This window comes from Hoplias malabaricus, chromosome X2, assembly GCF_029633855.1.
Source record: "Hoplias malabaricus isolate fHopMal1 chromosome X2, fHopMal1.hap1, whole genome shotgun sequence".
Classification (NCBI taxonomy): Eukaryota; Metazoa; Chordata; class Actinopteri; order Characiformes; family Erythrinidae; genus Hoplias; species Hoplias malabaricus.
In genome coordinates, this window is record NC_089819.1 from 25,440,522 (window position 1) to 25,461,445 (window position 20,924).

The window sequence follows — 20,924 nt, forward strand, 5'->3', positions numbered from 1 at the left end:
AGCAGCAGGCTTAGGATTGGAACGTCTTTGGTTGGATTCCCAGTGGGAGTGAAGGAACAGTTCATGGCTGATGTGGCCTTGAGCAAGGCATTTAACACCCAGCTGCTCCCCGGGCACTGTAGATGGCTGCCCACTGCCTTGGGTGTGTGTTCCCTGCCCTCACACATTTCTGTGTACGTTATTCGATGACAAATAGTTTCACACGTCATCGTATTGTGGCAAAGATGGAGCAAACGCCCCAGCAATCTGTCCCCAAACTTTTGTCCATGTACTGTAAATGGGTTAATACACACGGTGCATTCATTTTCATAACGGAGCCCCCACTGTGCTCTGTGCTGAAAGTATGGGGACAGTATTTGAATCAAAGGATTGATAAAAAATAAAGGTGCGTATTCAATATTTAGGAAAGAACAAAGAAAATAAGAATCTGTGATTAATTTTAATGTATTTTAAATATCTCAAAGAGGCATTTTCTTTATCAAAAGCATCTCAAGCACCGACAGAGGAGAACTCTTCTGAGAGAATTGGAAGTTACCTCTCACTGAAAGGGGGCCCTTTCTTTTTCCCCCGACGTTGCCCCGACGTCTTTCTTCTTGACTTTGACACTGCCTTCTTGGAAACACTTCAAACGGAATGAGGAGGAGGGGGAGGAAAGTGAGCAGCTTAAATCAGTAACAAGTTTCAAAAAAAGGGCAGGAATTATTGTAGCTCTGTGGGTTTTTACAGAACAAAGGCACAGACATTACGGGCCCCGTCCTACAGCCGCGACGGGGTCTTTGAGAGCGCCTCGCTTACGACACCAAGAGAAGTTAAGCGCCCATTTAAACGGTGAGCGTTCACATTTGCGTTCCTCCTCTCACCGCAGTCGCTAACATGTGTCACTCAAGACAGTGTTTATATTCCTCCTTCCTAAGAGGAGCAAGTCAATCCTGATAGCTATTCTTGGTGTAACCTTGCTCCCGTCGTTGTTTTTTTCTTGTCTGCTTGTATCGCTCCTGTTATGTGCGGAGGGCAGAAAATCACTATTTGCTTTTTCCTGAGTTTCCCCTGTCATCCCGTATCACTCCGCATCAAAACACACCACGTTCAGGAGGTGTCTCGTGATATAAGGCGTCAAATGTACTGACAGAGACGGCAAACAAAACAACATTCGGGGCAGAAGTAACAAGCTAAACTGTACCACACTCACTCGCTCATACACACGGCTTCCGGGGTTCAGAGGACCATTCCCAACTTTTCCTCGGGAAGTTTTCCACTCAGCACACCTTTCACAATTCAGTGAACATGAGATGTACCTTGCACAGGACCCCCACAGATCATTCTCAGCGCTGCAGTGACACTGACGTGGTGGTGGTGTGTTAGTGTGTGTTGTGCTGGTGTAGAGTGGATCAGACACAGCAGTGCTGCTGGAGTTTTTAAACCCTGTGTCCACTCTCTGTCCACTCTGTGAGACACTCCTCCCTCGTTGGTCCACCTTGTAGATGTAGAGTCAGAGACAGTAGCTCATCTGTCGCTGCACAGTGTGTGTCGCTCGTCCTCTAGTCCTTCATCAGTGACACAGGACGCTGTCGGTGGACTATTCTCAGTCCAGACACTGGCGAGTTAAAAAACTCCAACAGCTATTGCTGTGTCTGATCCACTCATATCAGCTCTATACACACACTAAAGGCCAATTTATGTTTCTGTGTCGTCTATGCCATGAGCAACACTTAGGTACCATGTAGCCACAAACCTTACCTCGTACCCTTCACCGTAGCTTAATGCACCCCTCCCCAGAAATGTAACTATGCCTCGCCTGTGTCTGTGATCGAATCAAGCTGAACTGAGGCGTTATATATAGAAATATAAACTCCTCCATACTGCCAACATCAATCTCCTGAATAAAAACATGGAACAAGGGGAAAACAAGGGGGGAAAAAAGCTCACTACTAGGAGCGGGGAAACATGGGAGAAAAATGAGCTGGGTTTGTATTTGTTTCTCTCCTGGTACTGCATGTAAATTACACACTGTCCCAAATAGCGCCCTGCTCCCTACATAGTGCACTTCACAGATTATGAAAATAATACTATGTGATAATGAGGCCGAATGAGGAAGTCTGAGCATATGACGATAAAGACTCCTGAGAGGCATTTGTAATAGTGTCCAAAAATCACAATGTTGTTTTATTATTATTATTATTATTATTATTATTATTATTATTATTATTATTATAGTATCCTGCAAAAAAGTTCACACACAGTGGAAAACAGGTCCAGGGTCTGGAGGTTGTGGGTTCGATTCCCTCACTGTCTGCAAGAAGTGTGGTGTGTTCTCCCTGTGTCTGCGTGGGTTACCTCTGGGTGACTGTCTGTGAGGAGTGTGGTGTGTTCTCTGTGTCTGTGTGGTTTTTCTCCGGGTGACTGTCTGTGAGGAGTGTGGCGTGTTCTCTCTGTGTCTGCGTGGGTTTCCTCCAGGTGACTGTCTATGAGGAGTGTGGTGTGTTCTCTCTGTGTCTGCGTGGGTTTCCTCCGGGTGACTGTCTATGAGGAGTGTGGCGTGTTCTCTCTGTGTCTGCATCTGTTTCCTCCGGGTGACTGTCTGTGAGGAGTGTGGTGTGTTCTCTCTGTGTCCGCGTGGGTTTCCTCCGGGTGACTGTCTGTGAGGAGTGTGGTGTGTTCTCTCTGTGTCCGCGTGGGTTTCCTCCGGGTGCTCCGGTTTCCGCCCACAGTCCAAAAACACACGTTGGTAGGTGGATTGGTGACTCAAAAGTGTCCGTAGGTGTGAATGTGTGTGTGTGTGTCTGTGTTGCCCGTGAAGGACTGGTGTCCAATGATTCCAGGTAGGCTCTGGACCCACCACAACCCTGAACTGGATAAGGGTTACAGATAATGAATGAATGAATGAATCAGGTGATGATTAAGTTTCCCTGTAGCTAGCCTTCAAATGAAAAAAGCCATCTAAAAACCTCAAGCTGTAGCTCACACACCCAACTAAACTCTGCTTATGCTCCTTTTGTAGCCAATCTGAGGGTCACATTTAAAAAAAGTTTTAGTGAAGATGATCAAATAAAGTACTGCACAAACATTCCTCTTTAAGTATAAATGCACACATTCACACGAGCTCATTTACATTCATTATTGACTAGTCATTTATCCTCTGTGTTCTTCTCTGTTTACAGGAGCTGCTATTTGGAGACAACCCACCCACCCAACACAGGTAAGTCACTCTCAATGAACACAGTTAATCACTTTCAGGTGTGCACACTTAGGGCAGAGATATACTTGCTGTTTGGTAGACAGCCATCTGCGTCGTGAACGTAACTGATTCATATACTTGCCTATGTGCTACACTTGTAACTGGAGGCTTCCACTAGAGGGCAGACCAGATGGAGGGTAAGACACAGATAACTGCAGATGACACAGCCTTCTTCAAAACTGCCCCTTACTGTTTACGCTTGTCCTACACCTTGCGTACATACATTCATTCATTCATTCATTCATTATCTGTAACCCTTATCCAGTTCAGGGTCACAGTGTGTCCAGAGCCTACCTGGAATCATTGGGCGCAAGGCGGGAATACACCCTGGAGGGGGCGCCAGTCCTTCACGGGGCTACACAGACACGCACATTCACTCACACACTCACACCTACGGACAATTTGGAGTCGCCAATCAACCTACCAATGTGTGTTTTTGGACTGTGGGAGGAAACCGGAGCACCCGGAGGATACCCACGCGGACACGAGGAGAACACCTACATACAGTATAGCGTTTATTTTCTGAGGACCTGCACAGCCTACGCAGCAGCCATGATCACATACAACTACAGCACTACACTGTGTACTACAAAAGACTGAGGAAGATATTTGAGATACAGCCCTAGTGGTTAGCGATGTAATTGCAGGGCGACGCAGACACACCACCACCACGTCAGTGTCACTGCAGTGCAGACTGATCCAATGTGGGTAGGAACCACAGTTTGAAGTCTGTTATTGGAAGCAGTTTCCAGAAAAATCCTTAGTGTCATTGTTATACGAGCGCATGCAACATTTACATGGTTCTACAACATCCGCAGTCAGTGAAAATGCAGGAGCAAAAAGTTGAACACAAATTTCCAACTCAAATTCTTTATAACGCCAACCCAAAGCACTCTTAGATGTGTGAATGGCAGTAGTCCATTCAGACACAGCTCTCAGACACAGTGTGTGTGTGTGTGTGTGTGTGTGTGTGTGTGTTTGTCGAGTCACTTTATGCCGGGCAGTCAACTCTTTTATGTTTGCTTTACCATTTGGGATCCCCTTCAAAGGGATGGGCCATGGTTGGCTAATTAACAATTATTAACAGTACCACAGTGAGGGCAGCGTAATTATCATAAATTACCACCTAATTAAAATGCGATTGCAGCCTCAATAGTTATAAATCATTAATTTTTTAAGGCCCTTATCGCGAGGCATAAGGTACCCGTTCGACAAAGGCTCCATTAGGGGAAAATGAATTGAATAGTTTCTATTAACTCACCCTACGATTCGTCCCTAATGCAGTCATTACCAGTAATTACTTCAGCTCAGCACACTGGGTTTACACACACATATTAAGAAACGATTAGTCTTCGCTGGACGAGACTGGGCCCGGGACTAACTCACACTGTCAGATTTTCTGAATTGGAAGAGATTAAAAACGTTACCCTCTTCTCTGGCTGACTGTGGTGAATTAGAGGCAAAAGAGAAGTTTATTTAGTTGTTTAACTAATTTTATATTATTTACTTTGCATTTATCATTCTTTGACATCTACAGCTCCTTAGTCTCTGGGTTCTGGGCTCAAGTCTCTCCTCGGGTCACTGTGTATGACGAGTGTGGTCTGTTTTCCCTGTGTATGTCTGGATTTCCTCCAGGTGCTCTGGTTTCCTCCCACAGCCCAAACACACATTGTCTTAGGTGGATTGGCTGTGTGACATTATCACAGTGTGAGAGTGACAGGGTGAGTGTGTGACACTGTCCACAGGTGTGAGTGACAAGGTGAGTGTGTGAGTGACCGGGTGAGTGTGTGAAACTGTCCAGAGGTGTGAGTGTGTGAGTGACAGGGTGAGTGTGTAAAACTGCCCAAAGGTGTGAGTGTGTGAGTGACAGGGTGAGTGTGTGACATTGTCCACAGGTGTGAGTGATAGGGTGAGTGTGTGAGTGACCGGGTGAGTGTGTGAAACTGTCCACAGGTGTGAGTGTGTGAGTGACTGGGTGAGTGTGTGACATTGTCCACAGGTGTGACAGGGTGAGTGTGTGAAACTGTCCACAGGTGTGAGTGTTTGAGTGACAGGGTGAGTGTGTAAAACTGCCCACAGGTGTGAGTGTGTGAGTGACAGGGTGAGTGTGTAAAACTGCCCACAGGTGTGAGTGTGTGAGTGGCAGGGTGAGTGTGTAAAACTGCCCACAGGTGTGAGTGTGTGAGTTACTGGGTGAGTGTGTAAAACTGCCCACAGGTGTGAGTGTGTGAGTGGCAGGGTGAGTGTGTAAAACTGCCCACAGGTGTGAGTGTGTGAGTGACTGGGTGAGTGTGTAAAACTGCCCACAGGTGTGAGTGTGTGAGTGACAGGGTGAGTGTGTGAAACTGTCCACAGGTGTGAGTGTGTGAGTGACTGGGTGAGTGTATGACACTGTCCACTGGTGTGAGAGTGTGAGTGACAGGGTGAGTGTATGACACTGTCCACTGGTGTGAGTGTGTGAGTGACAGGGTGAGTGTGTAAAACTGCCCACAGGTGTGAGAGTGTGAGTGACAGGGTGAGTGTGTAAAACTGCCCAGAGGTGTGAGAGTGTGAGTGACAGGGTGAGTGTGTAAAACTGCCCACAGGTGTGAGTGTGTGAGTGACAGGGTGAGTGTGTAAAACTGCCCACAGGTGTGAGAGTGTGAGTTACAGGGTGAGTGTGTGAGTGACTGGGTGAGTGTGTAAAATTGCCCACAGGTGTGAGTGTGTGAGTGACAGGGTGAGTGTGTAAAACTGCCCACTGGTGTGAGAGTGTGAGTGACTGGGTGAGTGTGTGAAACTGTCCACAGGTGTGAGTGTGTGAATGAAAGGGTGAGTGTGTAAAACTGTCCATAAGTGTGAGTGACAGGGTGAGTGTGTGAAACTGGCCACGAGTGTGAGTGTGTAAAATGGTGTGTTGGTGATTTCTACCAGTTTAAGGTATCTTTCCTGTTATTGTATTCTCTCAGCTTTGCACTGACTGTGTTCACTCTGTAGCAGCTGCACTTGGCTTTGAAGTAGAGCTGTGATCCATCCCGCCAACACTTTGGAATGTGTGTCAGAACCTCCTGACCACACACTAGCCTCGAGAGCATCAGCGAGGGACTGATGATGGATAATTATTTCCCAAGATTAGATCTCATCTGAGGACAGGGGTTTAATATGAAGGTCCATCATCACAGAGAATAAAGTTCCAATACATCTCAGAGTTTGGGGTCTTTATTCATTTTATTAACTTATTTATTGCTACCTCAGGATCATGGGCAGCTGCTCTAGAGTGTCCTGTTTCTTTTTATGCTTTTATTATGAAGATTACACAAATTGTCCAGAAAAGTGTTAAAGCAACACTAGGTAAGGTTTGGTATTTTTCATTTTGGGCTCCCCCTACAGTTTCAGTGTGATTCACATTCACAGCACTGTACTAACTTCAAGGGGGAAGGGGAGTGAGGGGTAGGTTCCAACCCTTCTCCAAAAGTTACATAGTGCAGTTTCTGCAGTACTGAGCCTGATTTAGCAAAGACAGAGGCTCTGTTCTCACTATTAGAGGTCAGTGAAACATCACTATGATTTTGAAGATGTAAAATTGAGGTAAAATTACTACTTAGTGTTGCTTTAAGGTGTCTGTACAAATGCAGGAATATGGAGTGTAACATGCAGATCACCAGGAGGAGAAAATAACATCCATTTTGCACACTTCTTCACTCATTCACTCTCTGCAGGCTCCCTGCTGAACCAGCCACCTCCCTAGTGTCTGTTTTCCTTCTGCTCCCTTGCTCTGTTCCTGTCTTCACTCTCTAACAAGCTGACTCTAGGGGGTAAGGAGTTGGAAGGTGTGTGTGTGTGTGTGTGTGTGTGTGTGTGTGTGTGTGTGTATTATTTACCCCTACATCTGTCAGGAGTCCAGGGTAAACGGAGGAACACAAGCTCATCCATATTTCAGACCCTGTGGCAGGAGCGGGCAGCCGAGGCTAGTGGGCCGAACTTATTAAATATTGAAGGGATAAAGTTGAGGTTCAGATGATTTGCGGACCCTCGCCTGTTAACCAGCAACTTTAGAGCAGGTGGGGTGTTTACCTCCTGTTTCCCCCTGAGACAACTGTCTCGTTTTAACCCCCACAAACCGGGGCGGAAGGGGGGAGTACAGCACAGATCCTTGTAGAAGAAAGGAGCAGGTTTCACTGCTTCAGCATCATGGAAAAGAGCCACGGAGCACCTGGCTAACTTTACTCCTCTTTTCCTCTTCCTGGATTATTTAAGGAAGGGGCTGTGTAGGGGCTGTGAATGTTATATTCCAGAGACAGGGTTTTGACTCGCTGTAAGGTCATACTGCAGTCTGTGATCTGCCCCCTGGCCCCTCTAGGTGGGTTGCAGGTGTCATGACACATGACGGACAAAATGCAGAAACTTGACGTACTGTGACGTACTTTGACTCAAATTTACATCCCAGTGAATCATAGCTCAGATTTGAATCACAGTGATGCACAACTTGACTCAGAATTGAATCCTGATGACTCCGGACTGAAGTTTGATTAGTCTCCCAGTGAATCATGACACAAATCAGAATAGAATCCCAGTGATTCAAGACTTGATTTAGAATTGAATGACTTGTGAAGCAGCTCATGACTTGTCTCAATTTACAGCACAGTGACTCATGTCTTTACTCTGACTTGAATCCCAGTGATTCATGTCTTTACTTGGATTTGAATCCCAGTGATTCATGTCTTTACTCGGACTTGAATCCCAGTGACTCATGTCTTTACTTGGATTTGAATCCCAGTGATTCATGTCTTTACTCTGACTTGAATCCCAATGACTCATGTCTTTACTTGGATTTGAATCCCAGTGACTCATATCTTTACTCTGACTTGAATCCCAGTGATTCATGTCTTTACTCGGACTTGAATCCCAGTGATTCATGTCTTTACTCGGATTTGAATCCCAGTGATTCATGTCTTTACTCGGACTTAAAACCCAGTGACTCATGTCTTTACTCGGACTTGAATCCCAGTGACTTATGTCTTTACTTGGATTTGAATCCCAGTGACTCATATTTTTACTCTGACTTGAATCCCAGCGACTCATGTCTTTACTCAGACTTGAATCTCAGTGATTCATGTCTTTACTCTGACTTGAATCTCAGTGATTCATGTCTTTACTCGGACTTGAATCCCAATGACTCATGTCTTTACTCTGACTTGAATCCCAGTGACTCATATCTTTACTCTGACTTGAATCCCAGTGACTCATGCCTTGACTCAGTTTTGAATCCCAGTCACTCATGACTTGGATAATGCTGCTATGAAATAATGTATCTCTCGGGTGGAATGAAGTAGATGATCTTAATTTAAATGGATCTGGTCTGTGATGGACTGATGCTCTGCTCGGTGTGTGTTACTGTCTTGAACCCAGTGAGTCTCCAGACCCACACGACCCTGACCAGGATGAAGTTGTTGCAGAAGTTGAATGAATATATAAATGTATCTTTAGAAGATCTAAGAAGTGGTTAATGTTCTGCATTTACAATCCTGACTGGGACTTGGGGGTCCTGTAAAGGCCTAGTGATTGTGTTAAGTGGGTAAAGAATATGTAAAGCTCAGGAGTTGATTATGTACAGGGGCTTATTTTGTAGTTAACAACAGGAACTAAAGCAACAAGTAAACGGCGATGATGCAGAACTTTCTCGCTTGTTTATCAGTGTATGCTGATTGTGATTGTGCTCCGTCAGAGCAAACCCCATGTTGTCACTGTCTGTTAATCAATAGATTACACTTTAATGGCAGGCGATAATGCCTCCACAATGATTTTGCATCTGTGTGTCTTTGGGGGGTCTGTGTTGATTGCACAGTCAATTGATTTTGGAAGCACAGGTGACTTCAGTGGTTGTGCATATTTATAAGAGTGCACACACACACACACACACACACACACACATCTACACACACACAGAGTGTGGAAGTTTAGTTATTCACAATCTGAGAGTTAGTTGTATTTATTATGTTCTTCTAGGATGTTCTATTCTTTTAGCTACACACACGGACGACTTGATTTGAGTGTGCTGTGTTTGACCTGTTTGTAATTGTTCTTGTTTATGATTGTGTACTCTAAAGTGACCTTGGGTTTAAGAGAGGTACTTTATACATCACATGGTCAAGGCTTAAAGCAAAGCAGGAAAATTGGCAACACACACAGTCATCCATTAAACTGGGGTTAAAGGAAACATCTACAATTTTGGACAACCACAGTACTCCAAGTGGCTTGGAATGGTGTATTTGAAGGAAAAAATGACCGTTGTTTGTACGTGGATAAAGTGTAACTTCTCTGTAGGTTTTTATTCACTCTTTGAATGACCACAGAAACTCAACTGTACTTCAAGTTTAGTCGGTAATGCAGTTAGCTGTCTACCGAGTTTGGAGACATTTCCACCTTAAATGATCTGACGCAGCAAAAGTATGTAAATATTACCCACTTAAGGAACAGGAATAGAGCAATATCCTCATTTCGGTTAATGCTTTTCAATGTTTGGAGTTCTCTCAGTTGTATAAATATACTGCAGAAATCTCTGCCACGAGTAGAGAGAGAAAAAGCAAGAGAAAGCCTAGCATCCTGGATTGAGCCGGTCTGTCTTTTCACTCATTTACAGACAGTGGAGCTTCGTAAACACATCAGATTAGTTTCCAGCACAAAAACCGAAAAAAGTGTTTTTTGATCACAATCACGAACTATGCCTTTAAGTAAAAAGCAGGCTAACTCACCATGCAAAATGGCTACAGAAGGAATATACCCTCTGATCAGTGGTGGATGCTGGTCTTTCAAGGAGGGGAAGCTCAATTTCGGCCTACATCATAAAATGTGTCGGTTTATTTATATGTAAATTCTACCCTCCGTTCCTTTTCAAGAAAATGATCTGTGACCCTGTCGTACCAACAAGGCTTCTTTTCCAGGGACTTGACTAGTGTCCTCTCAATGGCCAGCAGAGCTAGGCTGCTTAAACGGCCTTGGCCCATGTGAAGTGTGTCCGCCTGTGAGTGCTTTGTGACGGTGGAGGGGCTCAGCAGCACCCGCTGGACAGAAACTGCGATATAAGTCAGAAAGAGCGATAGAAGTCAATCTCCAATAACAAGCAGCTACAAAACAACCCACCAGAAATAGAATAGCCGAGGCCAGCCCACTGCCCCATAGACCCCCAGAGACGCTGAGCGTCCGATGGGCGGGACAAAGCCCAGCATTTATCCAATGACTCGTCTCGTTTTGCTGCTTCGCTATTGAACTCTGTGGACACTGTTTAAAGCACTGTGAAGCTGCAGGAATGATTGAGAGGAAAGCCGCGTCTTTACCAGTGATAAGAAACTGATTCTGAACAAAAGTTGAGCGCGTTGTAGTGCATATTTATTCAATGACATGTACACACACCAGTATATATTTGATCACTTATTTTTTGACATTTTAGGGGAAGATGAGCTTCCCTTGCAGTCATAGAGCAACCGCCTCTGACTCTGATCCCACCTCCCGGCTTCTTTACTTTGATGGTCCAATAATAATCGTCCCTGTCCGTGCTATATAAAGTGTCATGCTTACACACAACTACTATTAGCATCTCCTCCAGTCTGGATCTACATTAAGCTGGACAAGCCCCACCCCTTCAGGTCACTAAGGCTAAATCAACAGCGCTATTGGTCGAAGAGGTGAATGAGTGATTTCTAGGCCTCTCTCAGTCACACACATTGCCACCGACCAAGGTTGAGGGTGAGGACATGCTTCCTCCAGTCACTGCTTACAGAAAGCCACCGGACAGTTTAACACACCGGAGGAGAGAGGCGGCTGCCGAGGTCTGTCAGACTGAGAGATGCCCACACCAGCTAGCACCCACACACTGTGATGGACATGCAACGGTGAACATAATGCTAGAGCACCATGGAGCTGTTCAAGGTGCTACATGACACTTGTTAGTGACGCGGGATTTGATACCCACGGTTTTATAAATGGAATAGAAACTGCACTTCATTTTATTTTATTGGTTCTGGAGAACTAACACCACTCCCAACTCACCCCACAGTTACTGAGTGGAGCTTCATTACTCCAGAGAACACAGCTCCATTGCTCCACAGCCCAGTGCTGGCGGTGTTACACTTCTCTGGCTGACAATTGGCATTGATCAAGGTGACCATGAGCTCATTTCACCCTTTGCTTTTCTCTGGAGAATACGTAACTGTGTCTGCATCCACACATTGAAGGAGCTGATTTCACTAGTTATGATGGAGTGTTTCCTCTTGGAGATATGTATTCTCCGTTTCTGTTACCCACTGTACAACTACACCGACTGCTCCATATCTCCCATCAGCCCCCACTGCTCCCAGCCACAGCCCTGGGGAATGTGTAATGAACTGAACTCTTTATCAGTGCCTCCTTAGAGCTGGAGTCCACCAGCCAGCGCCGAGGAGCCTGTGGACCCTTGTTGATCCCCTCGGGTCCGGCACCGGCCCATTTCCCACTGCCCCGGAGCCCAGCGCAGTTTCAGTTTTCTCAGTGTGGCCCCTCGGGGCCCCTCCAGGCCAGCAGACAACAAATTTTGCATGCAATCTTGGAATGGTACAGAGGGAATTGGGGCTGCTTGCACTCTGAGGGAATTTCGGGATTGTGTTCGGTTAAATAAGGCTAGTTAAAAACTTTTTCGCCCAGTCTCCATGGAGACCTGGGAGGCTTTATCAAAAGTTTGAAACATAGCCCTTGGCATTGTGGAGGAGACTGTGTGTGTGTGTGTGTGTGTGTGTGTGTTTGGTGGTTCTGATGCAATATTAGATTTAGGTTTTTCGCTTTGCTTGAACTTGAGTGTATTAGGCTTGACATAAGACAGTGATGCAACAGGCCTTAACACCCTCTAAATGATGTGCGCACTATTGTGAGCAGATTAGCCTGGAAGAGCACTTTGATAACCCTCCGCATCTTTTCCACCTGCTTGCGCAACCCGGCCGTGCACTAATAAGCAAACGCACTTTATAGCACAAAGTGGGGCAGTTGGTTTTTTTTATTTTTTGTTTGTTTGGGTTTTTTTTTCCTTAGCAGCGCCCATGCATTATTTATGAATGAAATGTTATGCATGAACAAACCCCCACGTAACCGTCATACACATCTCTCGGCCAATTCCGGCCTCCTAGTGAATGCAAATGGAGCGTGTGCTTCTCAGTTGTGCTCTGAAAACTCGCTGAAACGTTGTTCATTTACACGTTTGAGCTGTGTGTGTGTGTGTGTGTGTGTGTGAGAGAGAGAGAGAGAGAGAGAGAGAGAGAGAGAGAGAGAGAGAGAGAGAATCAAATAGCTTAGAAGGTGGTAATGAGGCAAACCAGAGAGATCCAGGCAGCCCTCAGTGGAATTGAAGGGCAGACAGAGGAGAGAGAGAGAGAGAGAAGGAGGTGGAGGAGTAGTAGGTGGAATTTGGATGATTCATGAGGCAAAGTATGAGATTTCATTAAAGAATAAAGATTACACAGGAAATCTATTGTATGCAAATGAGGATCTCATAACACAATGTAGATCTAAAGACTGAACCAATAAGGAGAAGAAGAATGAAGCTGATCTCCACAGTCTCCACAGCAATCATATTCACCTTATTACGCCACACACCCCTTTCAACTCTTTGTCTTTGTGTGTTTTATATGATGAGAGTGACGAATAACAGCTGTTTTAAATGTGTAAACACCATGTGTATTTTGTTTTTAAACAAAGAAAATGAGGAATGAGCCCTGTTTTTCCAAAGCTAACTCCAGCCTCACATAGTCCTGTTTTGAGGGTTAAAGACATGAGCTTTAGCTTTGTAAACGGACCCTTTTAAGGTTGAAATAAACATTTAAATAGTAACAATAAGTATCAAACTTCTGCCTTATTCATTCATTCATTCATTATCTGTAACCCCTTATCCAGTTCAGGGTCGTGGTGTGTCCAGAGCCTACCTGGAATCATTGGCTGCAAGGCACACACCACACTCCTCACAGATAGTCACCCGGAGGAAACCCATGCAGACACAGGGAGAACACACCACACTCCTTACAGACAGTCACCCGGAGGAAACCCACACAGACACAGGGAGAACACACCACACTCCTCACAGACAGTCACCCGGAGGAAACCCACACAGACACAGGGAGAACACACCACACTCCTCACAGACAGTCACCCGGAGGAAAACCACACAGACACAGGGAGAACACACCACACTCCTCACAGACAGTCACCCGGAGGAAACCCACACAGACACAGGGAGCTGTGTGACTGCGTCACTACCTGCTGCGCCACTGTGCCGCCCCTTTCTGCCTTATTAAGAATTAAATTATTAATAAGAAACATTAGATTAGCTTTGACTAGTTACACGTTTAACACTAGAAGCGCCAAGAGCCGGTGTTTATTTGACTTTATTCTGAGAGGGAGGCAGATCAGCACAGCGCTCTGTGTCAGTCACAGCATCAAACCAGTAGCTCTCTGTGTTTTTAGTGTTAAGGCGGAAGTGAAAATTCAAGTATGAAACTGGTAAATTAAGTACATTTGCAGTACTTCCAATGAGAAAAGGCAGCAGCTCATTCGTTTTTGTCTCTCTGTCTCCTCCCCCTGCTTTTGTGTTTTCTCTCCAGCCGAAGCAGAGCCAAATTTACTCCCACCATGTCACTGCAGCTCCCTGTGAATGTTAACACTCACTGAATTTAGAGTCTACAGTGTGTGTTTGTGTGTTTATTAGCAGGGTGTTTGTTAGCTATATCAAGGGTTCCGGCTGAAATTGTGGATCACAAACACAACTCCAACTCATTCCAAAGATATAGGATGGTGCTCCAGAATGGTCCACTTCATTTCCTCGAGATTATAAAATCTGTGTAAAAAGCTGAGTGTACTTTAAAGTAAAACTAGGTGAGATATTGTATTTTGCTCCTCGGCTCCCCCTAGAGTTACAGAGTGGAATTCACTTTTACAACACTGTCCTGAAATCAAGGGGTAAGTGGAAGGAGGCAGGTGGTGGTGGTGGTGTTGGTGTGTGGGGGGTGTAATTTTCTACCTTACTCCAAATGTTACATAGTGCAGTTTCTGCAGTGCTGAATCTGGAGTAGCAACAACAGAGGCTGTATTCTCCCTGTTACACAGCTGTGAAATTGTTGAGGCTGTAATTCTATGGTATTAACTCTACTTAGTGTTGCTTTAGTTAGTGGAAGTCATCAAGTGCAAGGGTTGTCTGCAAACCTTTGGAATTTTGACAAACACACACACACACACACACACACACACACACACACACACACCATCACCGGACGTGTTTATTATGACTGTGTTTATTCAAGGATTAGATTTTTTTATACCACTCAAGAAGAGTTTAACACAAAGGGTTGTTTTTTTTTTCTGAAACAAACTTTCTGTTCTTGCTGTAGTGTAACACACACACACACACTCTCTCTCACACACACACACACTCACACACATCTTACAATTTCATGCTTTGTTGTGTGTTTACTAACTTGTGTGGGGGGGGGGGGGATGTATATTTAGCCGGCCCAAGGGAGAGAAAACTGTGACAATACAAAGAAGGGAGTCTAGATAAACAGAGAGAGAGAGAGAGAGAGAGAGAGAGAGAGAGAGAAGCTTAAAATGTGGTGGGCAAAAGAAAAAAGTCCTCCTCCACACACTGATGGGAGGTTGTTTTTTTTGAGAGGAGGGGAGGGGGTGGAAAAATTAACGGCGCATACATTGAGAGGAACATGTCCTATTTTCTTCTCCTCTTCCTCTATTCTTCTAATTCCTTTGTTTAAATAGATAGGGAGAGAGAGAGAGAGAGAGAGAGAGAGAGAGAGAGAGGGAGATGGAGAGAGAGAGACGGAGAGAACACTCAAAGTTCAGGGAACGAGGCGCTGTCAAATCACTGCGAGAGCAGCATTTTATTTTCTCTTTTAATCCTTCCTCTTTATTTTCTGGCTCCTGAACATGCACAGGAGGAGGTGAACAAAAGAGCAAGAGAGAGAGAGAGAAGAGGAGGAGAGAGAAGAGATGAAGAGTAGAGTAGAGAGACAGAGAGAGGGGAAGAGGAAGATAAAAGAAAAGGAGAGAGAAGGAAAAAACTGAAAAGACGGAGAGTGAGAGAGGAGAGAAAGAGAGTAGGAAGTAAAGAGGGGAAGAGAGGGAGAGAAAGAGGAGGAGAGTGAAAAGATGGAGCGTGAGAGGAGAAGGAAGAGAAAATTAATGGGATAAAAGAAGAGAAGAGAAGGAAATATGGAGAGGAGATATAGTGTCTGTAAAAGACTAAAAAAGGAGGAGTGTGAAAGACAGGATGAGGCAGATACATGAAGTTTCTGCACGCACACACACACACACACACACACACAGATCCAGAGGGCTGTGTAGCAGTAGGAGGTGTGTACTTTGTGGGCACTTAGACATCACACCTCACAAGTGTGGTGTAGTCAATGGGGATGTGTGTGTGTGTGTGTGTGTGTGTGTGTGTGTGTGAGAGAGAGGGAGAGGGAGAGAGAGAGAGAGAGAGAGAGAGAGAGAGAGAGAGAGAGAGAGAGAGCACATAAATAAGGCACTGGAACATTGCTATGAGGAGATGATTGCAGCATTTAGACCCAACAGTTACAGTGAGGTCATTGTGCATTTTAGTGCATTTTGTGAGAGTCCCGAGCATCGAAATACAGTGTGAAAGTGGGCTAACAAAGTATGCAGAGCAACAGATGGGCTACAGAGTGCTCCTGTGTGGTCAGTAGTGTTGATCAAATGAAGAGTGAGAGTAGACACAAAGGTGGCTTTAATGTTGTGGCTGATCAGTGTATATAGTAGGGAGCTTTATCCAAAGCCATGTATAAGAAACAAGCAGCGCGGCTGTGGGGTGTGTGAGACATTGGGGGAGTGTGTGGCTGTTTTAATTGGGGAGGAGCGAGAGTGTGTGTGGGGGGTTGTGGGGGGTTTGGGGGTGTTCAGGGCGTTATGACAGAGGGTCGTGCCGGATGGGGTGGGGTTTGGTCGAGGGGAAGAGGAGGGGGGTTGGGGGAGGGGGGTCGGTGGGTTACAATCTTCTGAGGCCAATTAACTTTGAATACAAAAGCAGCGACACACACTCGGCTCCTCATCCCAGCTCTTCTCTCCTGGGCACCGCGGATCAAATTAATTATAGCACTCTTCTTTCTCTCTCTCTCTCTCTCTCTCTCTCTCTCTCTCTCTCTCTCTCTCACACACACTCTTTCTGAATCTGTGTCTAACTCTGTCTCTATCTCTCTCTTCTTGTCTCTTCATCTCTCACTTTCTGTCTGTTTCTCTGTAACCTTTTCCTATCTCACTCTGCCTCTCTCTCTGTCTCTACCCACATCTCTGTATTTCTCTCTCTCTCTCTCTCTCTCTCTCTCTCTTTCTCTACATCTCTGTATTTGTCTCTCTGTATGTCTCTTTTTCTCTCTCTCTCTTTCTCACTCTGACTTTCTGTCACTCTCTGGATGTCCCTCTCTCTCTCTCTCTCTCTCTCTCTCTCTCTCTCTAGGTTATTAATGGGCAACTTATCCCTGTTTTGCTGGAACATTGCAGTGACGTTTTGATGGCACTCAGCCCCAAACATATTAGTGAGGTCAGGCACTGACGCTGGATCAGTTCTGATTCACAAACATCAGTCTAACTCTTCCTAAAGGTACAGGAGAGAGCTCAGTCTCTCCAGAGAACACAGTTCCACTCGTCCACATGGCAGTGTTTGGAGGGCTGTAAAAACCTACACACACATTTCTATATTTGTCTCTCTCTCTCTCTTTCTTTCTCTCTCTCGCTTGCTCTCTCTCTCGCTCTCTTTCTCTCTCTCTCTCTCTGTCTATTTCTCTACACATCTCTGTATTTATCTCTCTCTCTCTCTCTCTTTCTCTCTACAAATCTCTCTTTACTTTCTCTCTCTATATATAAATCTTTCTTACTTTCTCTCTCTCTCTCTTTCATTCTCTCTCTCTCTTTCATTCTCTCTCTCTCTCTCTCTCTCTCTCTAGGTTATTAATGGGCAACTTATCCCTGTTTTGCAGGAACATTGCAGTGATATTTTGATGGCACTCAGCCCCAAACATATTAGTGAGGTCAGGCACTGACGCTGGATCAGTTCTGATTCACAAACATCACTCTAACTCTTCCTAAAGGTACAGGAGAGAGCTCAGTCTCTCCAGAGAACACAGTTCCACTCGTCCAGATGGCAGTGTTTGGAGGGCTGTAAAAACGTACACCGAACACGGTGACCTTAGGCTCATGTGCAGCTACTCCATGAGCATCCTATATCTAGTAAGTAAGATGTATTTTACAGACTTCAAATGCTCACATGTCAATGCTAACATAACATTACAAATCCACTAGGGGCACTAGTAGATATTATCATTATCGTAGTGACGATAAGCAGCAGAAGAAAAGCAGAAGATACTGGAGTAACACTGGTGACAGACCAGAGATCAGGTTTACCCAGTCAGAGCCAAGAGGAGGAGGAGGAGAAGAGGAGATAAAAGAAGAGTTGGTGGTGGGGGTATGACTGGGGCAGGGAGAGGAGTGGTGGGAAGAATAGGATAGAAGAAAGAGAGAGAGAGAAGAGAGGAGAAAGATGAGAAAATGCAGTCCACTCCAAAACTAAGAGAGATGTTTAATTCATGCAGAGGCTGGACAGGTAAAACGTGACTAGACCAGGAATGGGGAGGAAGAAGGGGTTGAAACGTGCTCCTGAAACCTGCATCACACCACACACACACACACACACACACCACACATCAGCAGTGTTCAACTTCACGTTTGAACACACACCTCTCACTGATTCAGTAAAGATTTATTTACCGACTGATTACATTTACATTTCTGGAATTTGGCAGATGCTCTCCTCCAGCGATGCTTACAAGTTGTAATGGAGTAGAGAAGGGAGAATGCATTGTTAGGTGTCTACCCACCCAGCAAAGTCTAACTGACTCTCACGGGGTGACCACTGGTCCGGGTGTGCTACCAAAGACCCAGACTGTTGACCCTTTACTCACACTTGACCTGGTTGGAGTTGTCTTACGATTTATCAACCAAAAAACAAGTAACGATATCAGTGTCTTGTGTCCTCAGTTTTCTGAAATTCGTCTTTAAAGCGCTTGTATTATAACATATTACCCACATGTTTTATATCAAAACGTTCAGAACAATCTCAGCGCTCTCGTTAAGAGAGGCCCATGTAACCTACAGCATTTTATGAAGCGATAACCTGTCTCTAACCCTTAAATCCAGTTTTAGAACATCTTTATATTTCTTGTGAAAACATCCCTTTCCTCGTGTGGATGAAGTGTGTTGGTGATTGAAATAGTTTTATCAGAGTCTTAAAAACAAGCTAATCCACCAGTGAGACACAGTGAGAGGCAGAGGAGGCGTGTCTCAGGCTCATTCATAGGCTGGTAACTCGGGATGTACAGTATGGCGTACTGTTGCAACAAATACGATCGAAAGAGCAGTTCCTGAACTTTCACAGAAGGTTTGAACTGTATTTCCGCGCTGTGCTATCGCTAAGATATTAATAGAAACGCCGGCGCATTCTTTGACCCCAGAGGGATAAAGAGACAGTAGGAGTAAAAAGATTAAGATTAAGAAGAATTTAAAATAACAAATGAATAAATAAATAAATAAATAAATAAATAAATAAATAAATAAATAAACACTTCTAACCCAGTAAACAAGGAATGTCCCTGGACGTTCAAAATAGGTCTAAAAGTAGTCTGTCCGTCAAGGACATATTTTAAAAGGACGTCAATGGACGTCCAAAATCCATCTTAATAAGTTAGTTAAGTGGTGACCAATCGATAACGTCAGTGGACGTCCAAAACGCGTTTTATACAAGTAATTTATTTCGGGACCAATTAACAACGTCAGTGGACGTCCAAAATACGTCTAATAGTCGTCTTTTCAATGTCTGTGTTTGGACGTCTTTTCAACTTTCATTTTCAACCTTAAGAGAACGTTGATTAGACGGCAGTCATTACATTATTTCAACGTTGAATCAACGGCTAAATGTTTACTGGGAAGTGCTGAAGTGTAAACATATTGCACTTGACCCATTAGAGGCTTAGTTAGAACTTTAGAATGTTTTCAGTTCCGTACATTCATTCATTCATTGCCTTTAAGCGTTTATCCAGTTCAGGGGCGCGGTGGGTCCGGAGCCGACCCAGAGTCACTAAGTGTGAGGCGGAAAAAGTTCAGCCCTTAAGAGGCTTCATTTAAGAGAAGCAGCCTGATCTGTGTTGTTGGATCCAATTAAAAATTTGCGAGCGAGGAAAATAATTTAGCGTGAGGAAAACCACGTCAGGCAACAAACAGTGCTCTCGCAAACAGGAAAAACTTTCCCAGAAAGAAAATACACTTTAAGTGTTAAGGGTTCTTCCTGTGCACGAGGGAACATTTCTGCTCTTGGTTTCTGATGGGGGCGTGGCCAAACCAGAGACAAAAAACACCCCAAACAAACACAGAGGGAACAGGAGACGATAACATATCTAATAAATTCAGATTCAGATTCAGATTCAGAAATACTTTATTGATCCCAGAGGGAAATTGAATTTGTTACAGTTGCAGTCGTTCATGTAAAGAATAAACACTCTAATAATAATTTTTAAAAAAGAGAAGAAATTAAAACAAAAGAGAAGTTAGCAATATGTGCACATTTACATTCGTAAAAATACAGTAAAGTGGCATTGACTGTGATAATAAACATAAAATATATCTATTTAATAAATACACACAAGCACTTGAATTAAACCTATTATAGTCTTGTTTACGCCCTGTGAAGGACTGGCGCCCTCTCCAGGGTGTGTTCCTGCCTTGCACCCAATGATTCCAGGTAGGCTCTGGACCCACTGCGACCCTGAACTGGATAAGGGTTACAGACAATGAATGAATGAATTAATAGTCTTGTTTACCACGTTCATGCGTTCACCTGTTCATTAACGGTAATAGCACGAGTATACACTCCTAATAGCGTGCAGCTGGCTGTGCAATCGGGAATAGAAACGAAGGGTTAATCAAGCTCTATTACCCAAAGCATATCATCGTAATCGAGAAAAAATTAATCACGAAAAACATCGATATCATTGTATCACCCAGCACTAGCACTTATGTCATCAAACTGTGGTTTTAATTGGAATAAAGGAGCTTTTGCGCAGCACAGTGGAGTCCAGGATTGTATTTTACGGTTTATTTGGAGTAGTTTTTTGTCACCAGTGACTCTCTGTACTCTCGTAGTTTTATTGGTAATGAGATGCAGGGAATTTCCTTCATTCCTCCTTGTCACGCACTTGTCCTGTCGTGTCTGTTGTCCCTGCCATGTGCTCACATGAGCACATGGCTCTGTTTGTTATTGTCCATGTCTCCGCCCATGTCCCGCCTTTCTTCCTCCTCCTCATCAGTGTCATTTGTAACCCTGCCCCCTCGTTATCAGTCCAGGTGTCCCTTGTCTGTGGTGTTCATTTAAGTTCCCTTGTCTCTGTGCTTCTTGGTGGGACATTCCACCTTCGTTTGGTGCTCTCCGGTCTGTCTCTCAGTCTCTCAGTCTAGGTCTTTCTTGGTCTAAGTAGTCTGTCTTTGTTTTGTAGCTTTTGGTGTAAATAAAAAGTCACTGTGTTATAGCGAGTGCGTCTGCCTCCGTCAGTCCACTCAGTCCTGACACTACTGCACATTTAAGAAGATATTTTCTGTAGTAAATAGTCAGAATATTTACAAA